This window comes from Bubalus bubalis, chromosome 10 (genome assembly GCF_019923935.1).
Source record: "Bubalus bubalis isolate 160015118507 breed Murrah chromosome 10, NDDB_SH_1, whole genome shotgun sequence".
Lineage (NCBI taxonomy): Eukaryota > Metazoa > Chordata > Mammalia > Artiodactyla > Bovidae > Bubalus > Bubalus bubalis.
The window spans coordinates 16,368,249-16,377,061 of record NC_059166.1 but is presented as its reverse complement, the minus strand read 5'-3'; the positions used below and the strand labels follow the sequence as shown (position 1 = coordinate 16,377,061).

General features: G+C 47.6%; 1 protein-coding gene across 2 annotated transcripts in view; it reads left to right on the top strand.

The window, feature by feature from the left end:
• Positions 1-561: 561 nt before the first annotated feature.
• The window catches only part of PLEKHG1 (pleckstrin homology and RhoGEF domain containing G1), a 251,673-nt gene continuing 243,421 nt past the window's right edge, over positions 562-8,813 (top strand). For both annotated transcript variants that reach the window (XM_044924102.2, XM_044924103.2), the window contains exon 1: positions 562-753. The gene's annotated coding sequence lies outside the window, so the exon portion shown is untranslated. The remainder of the gene's footprint in view (positions 754-8,813) is intronic.

The following is an 8,813-nucleotide window of genomic DNA, read 5'->3' as shown; positions in this document are numbered from 1 at the left end:
TCATCACACTACACACACAGCCGGGGCCTTTAACACCTCTCTCTTTATTTCAAAGGTTAGTCTTCTTGGCCTCCTTTTTCCACTTTTACTTTCTCGAAGCAAAGGTTAGTTGGTACATTAACTGGGGTGATTAGAGTAATGACACCTGAAAACAGCGAGCTTCCTCCCTCAGCCCATAAGATTACCCCAGAGCTTCTGTGTTAATACTAAAATGTCTAACTAAAAGAATGATTTAGGATACTCTTTTTACAAAATCATATGCAAAGTATCACGATCAAGAGAAAGCTAAACCCGAGGATCCAGGGAAATGAAGAAAAGTGATGTGTCTGCGAAAACAGTAGCAGGGATTTTTTTTTTTTTTTTTTTTTTTTTTTGGTAATTTTTCCCCCCAGGGGCTGTAATTTGACTGCTCTGTTTGGCAACCCTCCAGAGACAAGTCCAAGTGCTTAATCTCTTTCTCTCTCTCTCTCCCGCTCCTCCCCACCGTGCTCGCCCGGGCCGAGGGGAGGAGGGACCCAAGATCCGCTGCTCGCGGCGACGAGGCCCGCAACCCTGCGCCGGGAGGGGCGGGTCGGGGCGCGGCCGGCGAGCGGGCAACGCGGCCGAGCGGCGGGGCCGAGCGCGAGGAAGAGGAAGTCCGAGCCTGGCGGCGGTGCAGGGCGCTCGGCTGGCGCCGCAGCCGGCGCAGCGCAGCCGCACCTTCCCCCGGCCGACCTGCGAGCGCGGCCCGCGCCGGGAGCCGGCCCTCCCCGGGTAAGTGTCCCTTTCGCTGGACACCGGGTCCTCTTCCAGGAATGGGACCGCGCGGCCGGGAACGCCGGGATGGCGGGGACGGGAAGGGGACCCCGAGGGGCGCCCCAGATCCGCAGGTGGAGGCGAGCGGACCGGGGTGCCGGGTTCCTGTTCCGCGCGCTCCCTCCCGGGCGGGGGCCAACGGGGCTGGGGGAGCGCCCCGCCGCCGCGACCCCGGCCCGCCGCTGCTCACCGCCGCCTAGAGGGGGCGACCCGCGGCCGCCACCGCCCGGCTCCGGGGGCCCTGCCTCGAGTCTGTGCTCCCCGCCCTCCACCCGCAGCCGCGGGGGCCGGAGCGTTCGCTCCTCGGAGAATGGATTCCTCAGTGCGCTCGAGACTGTTACCAAGTCAACCCTGCAACTCAAACGGGACAGTCCGAGAACGGGACCCGAGCGCCCGCCGCCCTCGGTCCGCTCCCGCCGCGGATCCCCGTTCCTGGCGCCCCAGACGAAGGACCGCGGTGGGAATCGGAGGCCCCGGCTCTGTGGCGCGTTTGGTTTGGAGGGTCCCAGCCTTTGTAGATGGAGCCTCGGTGTCCCAGCTCTGCAAATATTTCCTAGGGCGGGGGGCGGGGGAGGGGACCTGCAGGGGGGCTTGGGGTCGAAGCCGGTGGCCAGTCCATCACGGCGGTCAATGTAACCCCTGGTCCACGGGGACTTTGTCGACGGTCCTGGCCTCGGAGGACCGCCAGGGTTTGCGGTGATGCCCGCAGCCCGGTCTCCCAGCCTTTGTGTCCTCTAGTGAGAGTCTGGTTGTTAAACGAGAAGCCTAAGGAGGTTGTAATTGGGAAAAGTCGTTAAGCTGTGGCATTTCATTGCGTTTACGGGAAACAATGAGGTGGATGACTTTTTAAATGCTCCAGTGGAGTCTTGCTTGTAGGGCAGGTATTTCATTAAGTTCTGGTCCTTAACCCTCCCTTTGTAGCACCCTCAGGTGGCCATGGCTACTGCACATACTTTTGAAATTGTAGAGGGTGAGTCTGGGGGAAGGCTGTTTGCAGTCAGCATCTCCCAAGACAAGGTCAGTCACAGAGGGAGAGTGGTTTGGGGGTTTTCCGAGGACTGGGTACAGAACTTCCTTGTGTTTCGATTTAAACCAGGAGACCAGCATGTTGACTCTGGGTCAGATTCGCCTTCGAACAGAATCCCAGGCCTAGATAGATTGTGTAATGCCATAAAAATAGTTACCAAGTGTTAAAATCAGCATCTTCGGGCTGCTCAGTTTCTGTGGTTGGCATACCTTTAAAGAATTTACAGGCTTTGGATTTTGATTAAACACTATTAAAACATTTCCAGGCCCATCGTGTCTGGGAGTAAGAAACTCCATCCTAATTTCGTCTTTGCCAAGTCAGACCAGAGCAAGCGGCTCCACCTCGGGTGGCCTTGGCTTCCTCCCTTAAGAAGTGATTTAGAGAAACCAGACAGTTTCTGAAGTTTCAAGCTCACTCCTTGCTACCCCTCCCCAATAAGCAGTACTTATTTGGTCTGCTATATTTAAGACTTAGATCCAAAAGGGATGGTTTGGTATTATGGTCCTTTACCATCCTTGAGTCTGACTTTCCAGTTCCTCATGTTGCTCTTAGTCCTATTTGAAGCCTTGTGTCTGAACCGCCAAGCCACCTGAAGAAACATTTCCCCAGAGTTCTCTCTCCTCTTTGGTTCCATCCTCATTAGGTCATCAACAGCTGTCACCTCCTGACCTTCCTTTTTCCTGGTGTAGCTGCTCCCTGGAGCTTTCTGCCGAAGGGCAAAGCACAATGAGAAACAGTTACCTGGCAGGCAGATCCATGCCCGAATCCTGCTTCCCTTGATGGCTTTTTCCTACTTATCTCCATCTTCACAATGGGCACTGGCTTCCTTCAGTGACTTTAATATGGATGATGGTACCAAATACAAACAAATATTTCCCTGGGAGACTCAATCTGTGCTTCAAAAAGGTTAAATGGTCACCTTTTAACAAATCAAGAGGAAGTGGCAGTGTAAGTTTTCAAAAGCAAGAATAACCGGTACTGTTTTGTTCTCCTCCTTGAGGCTATGATTTTTTTTAAAGTGACGTAATTAAGATTTAATGATTTGACACATAAATGTGGGAAATGCTTGAGCAGCGCTAAATCTTTAGAGCCTTTAGTAAACTGGAAGCAATTCCTGGATCTACACTCTGATTCTTCATGGCTGCAGTCCCCTTTTCACAGATTTCTGTTCCCTCCCACCTTTCCCTGTGGATAGCTGATCTTTCATACAGTTGCCATCTTTGAATCCTCCTGCAGGCAAATTCGGAGAAGGCAATGGCACCCCACTCCAGTACTCTTGCCTAGAAAATCCCATGGGTGGAGGAGCCTGGTGGGCTACAGTCCATAGGGTCGCTAAGAGTCGGACACGACTGAGCGACTTCACTTTCACTTTTCACTTTCATGCATTGGAGAAGGAAATGGCAACCCACTCCAGTGTTCTTGCCTGGAGAATCCCAGGGACGGGGGAGCCTGGTGGGCTGCCATCTATGGGGTCGCACAGAGTTGGACACGACTGAAGCGACTTAGCAGCAGCAGCAGCAGGCAAATTATATCCATGGAATAGTAAAACTAAAATGGCTCTTGGAAGATCTAGCCCAGCCCCTACATCTTAAAGATTTGGGAAGGCACTGGTGATTAAGAACAAGTGCTCAGAAACTAAGATGACCTGTGTATCATTTGCTCAATAGCACTTTGACCTTGATCCCTCTAAGGAAATTCTATAGACATAGATTCTTTTATAACTGAGAAAATGTAACCGTCATAGTTGATCATTCTCTCTGGATTGTCTCACCTTTGCTCATTCCTTCCTCTGTCAGTTTAGGAAATGGTAAGCCTTCTTCCTTCTTAAGTGGTACTGTAGTAAGTGTTGGACACATTGTACGCTTCCAAGATGACTGCTTTTGATAAACCAAGTCCCACGAGTGAGTGATTTTCCTGGTGATTACACAACTCTCAACTGGAAGAGCTGTGATTTAACTCATGTTCATGTCTCTTAGTCCGGAACTGTACTACCTAGAAATGGTGGTGGCATGGGGGCATATTTTAAATTAAATGTAATGATTCTTTGTTTCAGAAAAAAAAAAAGTCCCTTGCCTCTTTTGACCTAAAAAGAACATGGATTCCAAATTAAAATATTCATTTTTTAAGTAGAAATGGGAATAGAAATATTTTCTAGACAAAGACCCTAAGCAAGCCAGTACTCGTGTGTGGCAGGCTTCTCAAATATTAGTGTTTCATCACAATGTACATCAATCTTGCTTTACAAAATGAAGAGCTGACTCCAAACCATTTGGGCATTCAGGGCCATGGGCATCTGTGCCAAGGAGAACTTACTGACTGCAGGGCCCGGTTTCAAGTAATTATAAGAGGACTACAGGCTCTGCTTCATGTTGCTCGGGCTGATGAAAAGCAACAGATGCTTTAGCAGAGATGATAGAAATATAGGCTGGCCATCCCAGCGAGGGGGCCTGGGTTTGCTGTCAGAGTAACTAGGCCCCAGGTCATCCAGATGCTGTGGAACAACTTCATGGATGCCCGAGTGATCCCCATCCCAGGGATAAGGAGGTGCTGGTCGATCTAGCATAGTTTCCATATTCGAGTCATATCGGAGTTTCTTTTCAATCTGTGTACACAAGAGTACCCAAAAATATTTCTCTGCTGAGATGCAAGGCGTGTAAAAATTTCCAACTCTAAACATCTCCTTTTGGTAAATATTGAATTACTGTTTGACAGAAAGCAAAAGTAGGCTGGATTCATGAATACAAAAAGTCCCTAACCCTTGTCTGCTTTTCCCCTTCCCATATAATCCCAGAGGAAGGGCAACTTGAGGAGTGTTAATGTTAGGCTAAGTTTTACAAAGGTTCCAGCTACACCCACTGGATGAACTAAACCGATGTCTTTAATTAAGGAAGCTGTTTGGGTAAGCTTTAATGACCAGGGTGCTGCCGAGCCTGTAGAAACCGCTTATCACCAGCATTAGGAAGATCAAACCATTGCAGCATTTGGCCGAAAGCTAGCAAGCCCTTAAGTGTGAGTAGGACATCTTTTTAAAATATCAAAGTTGAAATGGGTGTGAGTGTAATAATGATTGAGATTTAGAATTCTAATAAAAAGGAATCAGTAAATCAATGTCATTACACCGTTCAACTGGCTCCAGTGTTTGAAGTGGCAGATAGATCTTACCATTGTCCACTCTGTGTCCAGTCACATTAAACACAGGCTTAAATGACTTGAGTCTGAATAAAGATGGAGGAGGAGGAGGAGGAGTTCTACATCATGTGGTGGTGGGCCTTTCCCTGTAAAGAGCCCGATAGTAAGTGTTTCAGGCTTAGTGGTCCATGTATATCTCCATCGTATATTCTTTGATTTGTAGAAGGGCGGACTGGTTGTTTACATAAGCCTGGTTGTTTAAATATGTAAAAACCAGCCTTTGCTTGAAAGCCATACAGGATAGGCTTTTTCACTGGGAACCTAAATAAATGTTAGTAAACCAAAAAAGGAAAAAAAAAAATCTATGGCAGCCATTGTTTTCCAATTCTGTTCTAAGTGAAATATTCTGTTTGAACTATCATTCCCAAAATGACAAATGCCATAGGCTCTATCTAAGCTGTCTGGCTGTAGACTGACTTATAATCAAATCTCCTATGTTAATATTTTTTTTCCAATCACCCTTCTTTATTTGCTCTTTTCACTCGGCTTAGAAGTCTCTGTTAGACAGTGATCAGTTGACAGGATTCTCAGCACCAGATTTCAACATTCAGTCTTGAGTGAGGTATGGAACAGGCAGAGAAGTTCAGCTGGGATGTAATAAATTCCACAAAGAAACAGGTCATTGATAAAGCTCACCAATAACATGAAATAAAGTTCACACCCACTAGGAAGGCAACCAAGGCCCTTATGTTCTCTTTTCTGCTAGTACCTTTCCATGTACAGTCTATGGCCCTCTCATCCAAGATCACTCACAGAGCCCTAGATGGGCTGTGCTGTCTCTCACCAAAGGTGGGATCCTTCCATACAAAGTTTAACTATAGATCTCTTTCTGATCTTACTGGGGAGAAACATGGGCCCCTGAATCTCTGTGCTAACATAGGACTTTATATGTGACTCAAGTAGACGGAGAGAAAAATGTAGTGATCCCCAATGGACACACATTACCTTTCAAGGTTGCGGGGACCGTTTTATTCCTCTCTGTAGCTTCGGGGATCTTGCCTTATGTCTGTGGACCAGTCACTGAATCAGAGCTGTTTCCAGGCTTTGTATGTGATACCGAGTATAGCATGGCGCTGATGTGTCTGGATTTGAAGTCAGGCTGAGCTGACATCTAGTCCTGGTTTCTCCACTTCACCTGCTGCCCCATCTTTCAAGTCGAGAATAAGGCCTCTCAATTGCTAGGAATAAATGAGATTTTTTTTTTCTGTGAAAAACATTTAGTTCAGAGTCTGACATGTAGTGGAGAAGGCACTGGCACCCCACTCCAGTACTCCTGCCTAGAAAATCCCATGAACGGAGGAGCCTGGTGGGCTGCAGTCCATGGGGTCGCAAAGAGTCAGACACGACTGAGAGACTTCACTTTCACTTTTCACTTTCATGCAATGGAGAAGGAAATGGCAACCCACTCCAGTGATCTTGCCTGGAGATCCCAGGGACGGGGGAGCCTAGTGGGCTGCCATCTATGGGGTCGCGCAGAGTTGGACACAACTGAAGTGACTTAGCAGCAGCAGCAGCAAGTACCCATTGAATGTGGGCATGGGTGCTAAGTTGCTTCAGTTGTTTCTGACTCTGCAAACTGTAGCCCGCCAGGTTCCACTGTCCGTGGGATTCTGCAGGCAAGAATACTGGAGTGGGTTGCCATGCCCCCCTCTAGGGGATCTTCCCCACCCAGGGATCGAACCAACGTCTCCTGTGTTGCAGGTGGATTCTTTGCCGCTGAGCCACCAGGGAAGCCCACCCATTGAATAAGTTAGTGTTTCTCCATGCTTGCATATAAGGTTCAGCTCTGATGGTTTACATTGTGAGTTTGTCTCTTCTGTTTCTTAGTTCTGAAAGGTTGACTTGTAGCTATCAAAGAGTAAAGTATGGTAAATTATTGTGAGATGTTCATGATCCATTGCACTTTTAAAATAGTTTAAAATATTTGCTCATCTCAATGAGCAAAGTGTGTTGGTGATTCCTGCTGAAGTGAAATTGGTCTGCACATAACTTCAGGAGGAGCAAAGTTAAGCAGCTCATGCAGCCAATAATATTTGGCAGCTGTCCATAGAGTTGTGTGAATCTGTAATGCATAGCAATGCCATCCTAAGGGCTGCGAAGGCATTAGCTGGAGCTTGCTTCCTTCTGTTTCCCAGATTTAATTGAACATTAATACTCCCCTCCTCTGTATCCCAAGGGACCGATCATTCCTTTAACCAAGAAGGTCCTCTGTGATAATGAAATGGGAGGAAGGCTCCCTTTAGAACCACCGCCCTCCCCTCCTCTGGCAATTCCCTGCGCTTTCAAAGTCCCGGCAGTGTTCTCTTCTCTCCCCACTCCCTCCTTCCTGCTCAGAGAAAAAAGTACTGCTGAAGTCTTTGCTTTCTGACCACCCTCTACGCTCTGGTCCCTCGTCCAGATCTTTTTCTGAACCCAGTCCGGAGCCTGCCCCAGCTCTCCCCTGCTGTCCAAGGTCTCAGCTTCTGCACGGATGACTCAATGGGAGCTTTGACAATACTCGGCTATTTCTAGCTGTAATGAAGTGTGCTTTCATGCTGTTTTGATTTTAATTTCGACATGTCACTCAAGGCTTGCGTGCATGTCGGCATGCAGGTCCCCCACATGTGGGGAGCTTCTGTCCGCCTGGAGTCTGTCAGCAACTTCCACCCTCTCCCTGCCCAGTGGGGAGGGGTCTGTCAGCCCTGGCCTGGGAGGAAGCAAGTGCAGACCTTACTCCCTTCCAGCCACGTCCTCCCTCCATCTTCTCCTGGGACTGAAGCCCTCGTGCTCTAGGAGTTCTTCAGAACCCACCACATCTCCAGCTGCAACAGGAGTCCTTGGAAACAAGCAGATGCAAAGGAAAGGCCTTTCGGTTTGTAGGCATTCCAGGGATGCATATTAACCACCATCTGGCCTCAGGGTGATTTCAGGCTGTCTCCAACCTGTGACTAGAAAGCTGATTGAAGTGGGAGGGGTGTGTGAAGGTGTGAGACCACGAGGAAGCGGGTGGGCACTGATCCGAGGCCATCACCGAGTTCCCCTTACTTCCCGGGGCCATGTGATTACAGGCAGTCCTCAAACACTAACATCTGTGCTTCTCTGATGTGCTGGGAGAGAGGAAAAAACTGTAATCTGGGGCATAAATATATGATCCTGTGTTTGTTCCCTTTAACCAAGTAAACCTGTTATTAGGTTAAGCATCTGTGTTGCGCTAAAATATTATAGCTGCTTCAAAGGAGGATACGGTTGCTCGTCTGATACAGCTTACAGTTTAAACATTTAGCTGTCTCACACTTTTAAAAACTTGAATCAACTAAGAATATGAATTATGAAGCGTAAGAATCAAAATCCGGAATATAGGATTACTGAGTAGGGGGCAGAGGAGGAAATTAGAGGAGGCATAGACTTAATATTTTTTCCTTTTTACTTCGTACTATGTCACAACAATGTTGTGATAGTTTCAGGTGGACAGCGAAGGGACTCTGCCATGCATATACATGTATCCTTTCTCCCCCAAACTGACTTAGACTTTAAAAGTGAATTTTTTTTAAAGGAAACTCTTTGAACGTTTGGGATTGACATGTACGCACTACTATATTTCAAATAGATAACAAACAAGAACCTACTGCATAGTACAGGGAACTCTGATCAATATTTTGTAATAACCTAAATGGGAAAAGAATTTGAAAAAGAATAGATACACGTATATGCATCACTGAATCACTTTGCTGTACTCCTGAAACTAACACAACATTGTAAATCATCTATGTAATCATACTCCAATATAAAATACAAATTAAAAACAAAAAAGGAGGAAAATCCT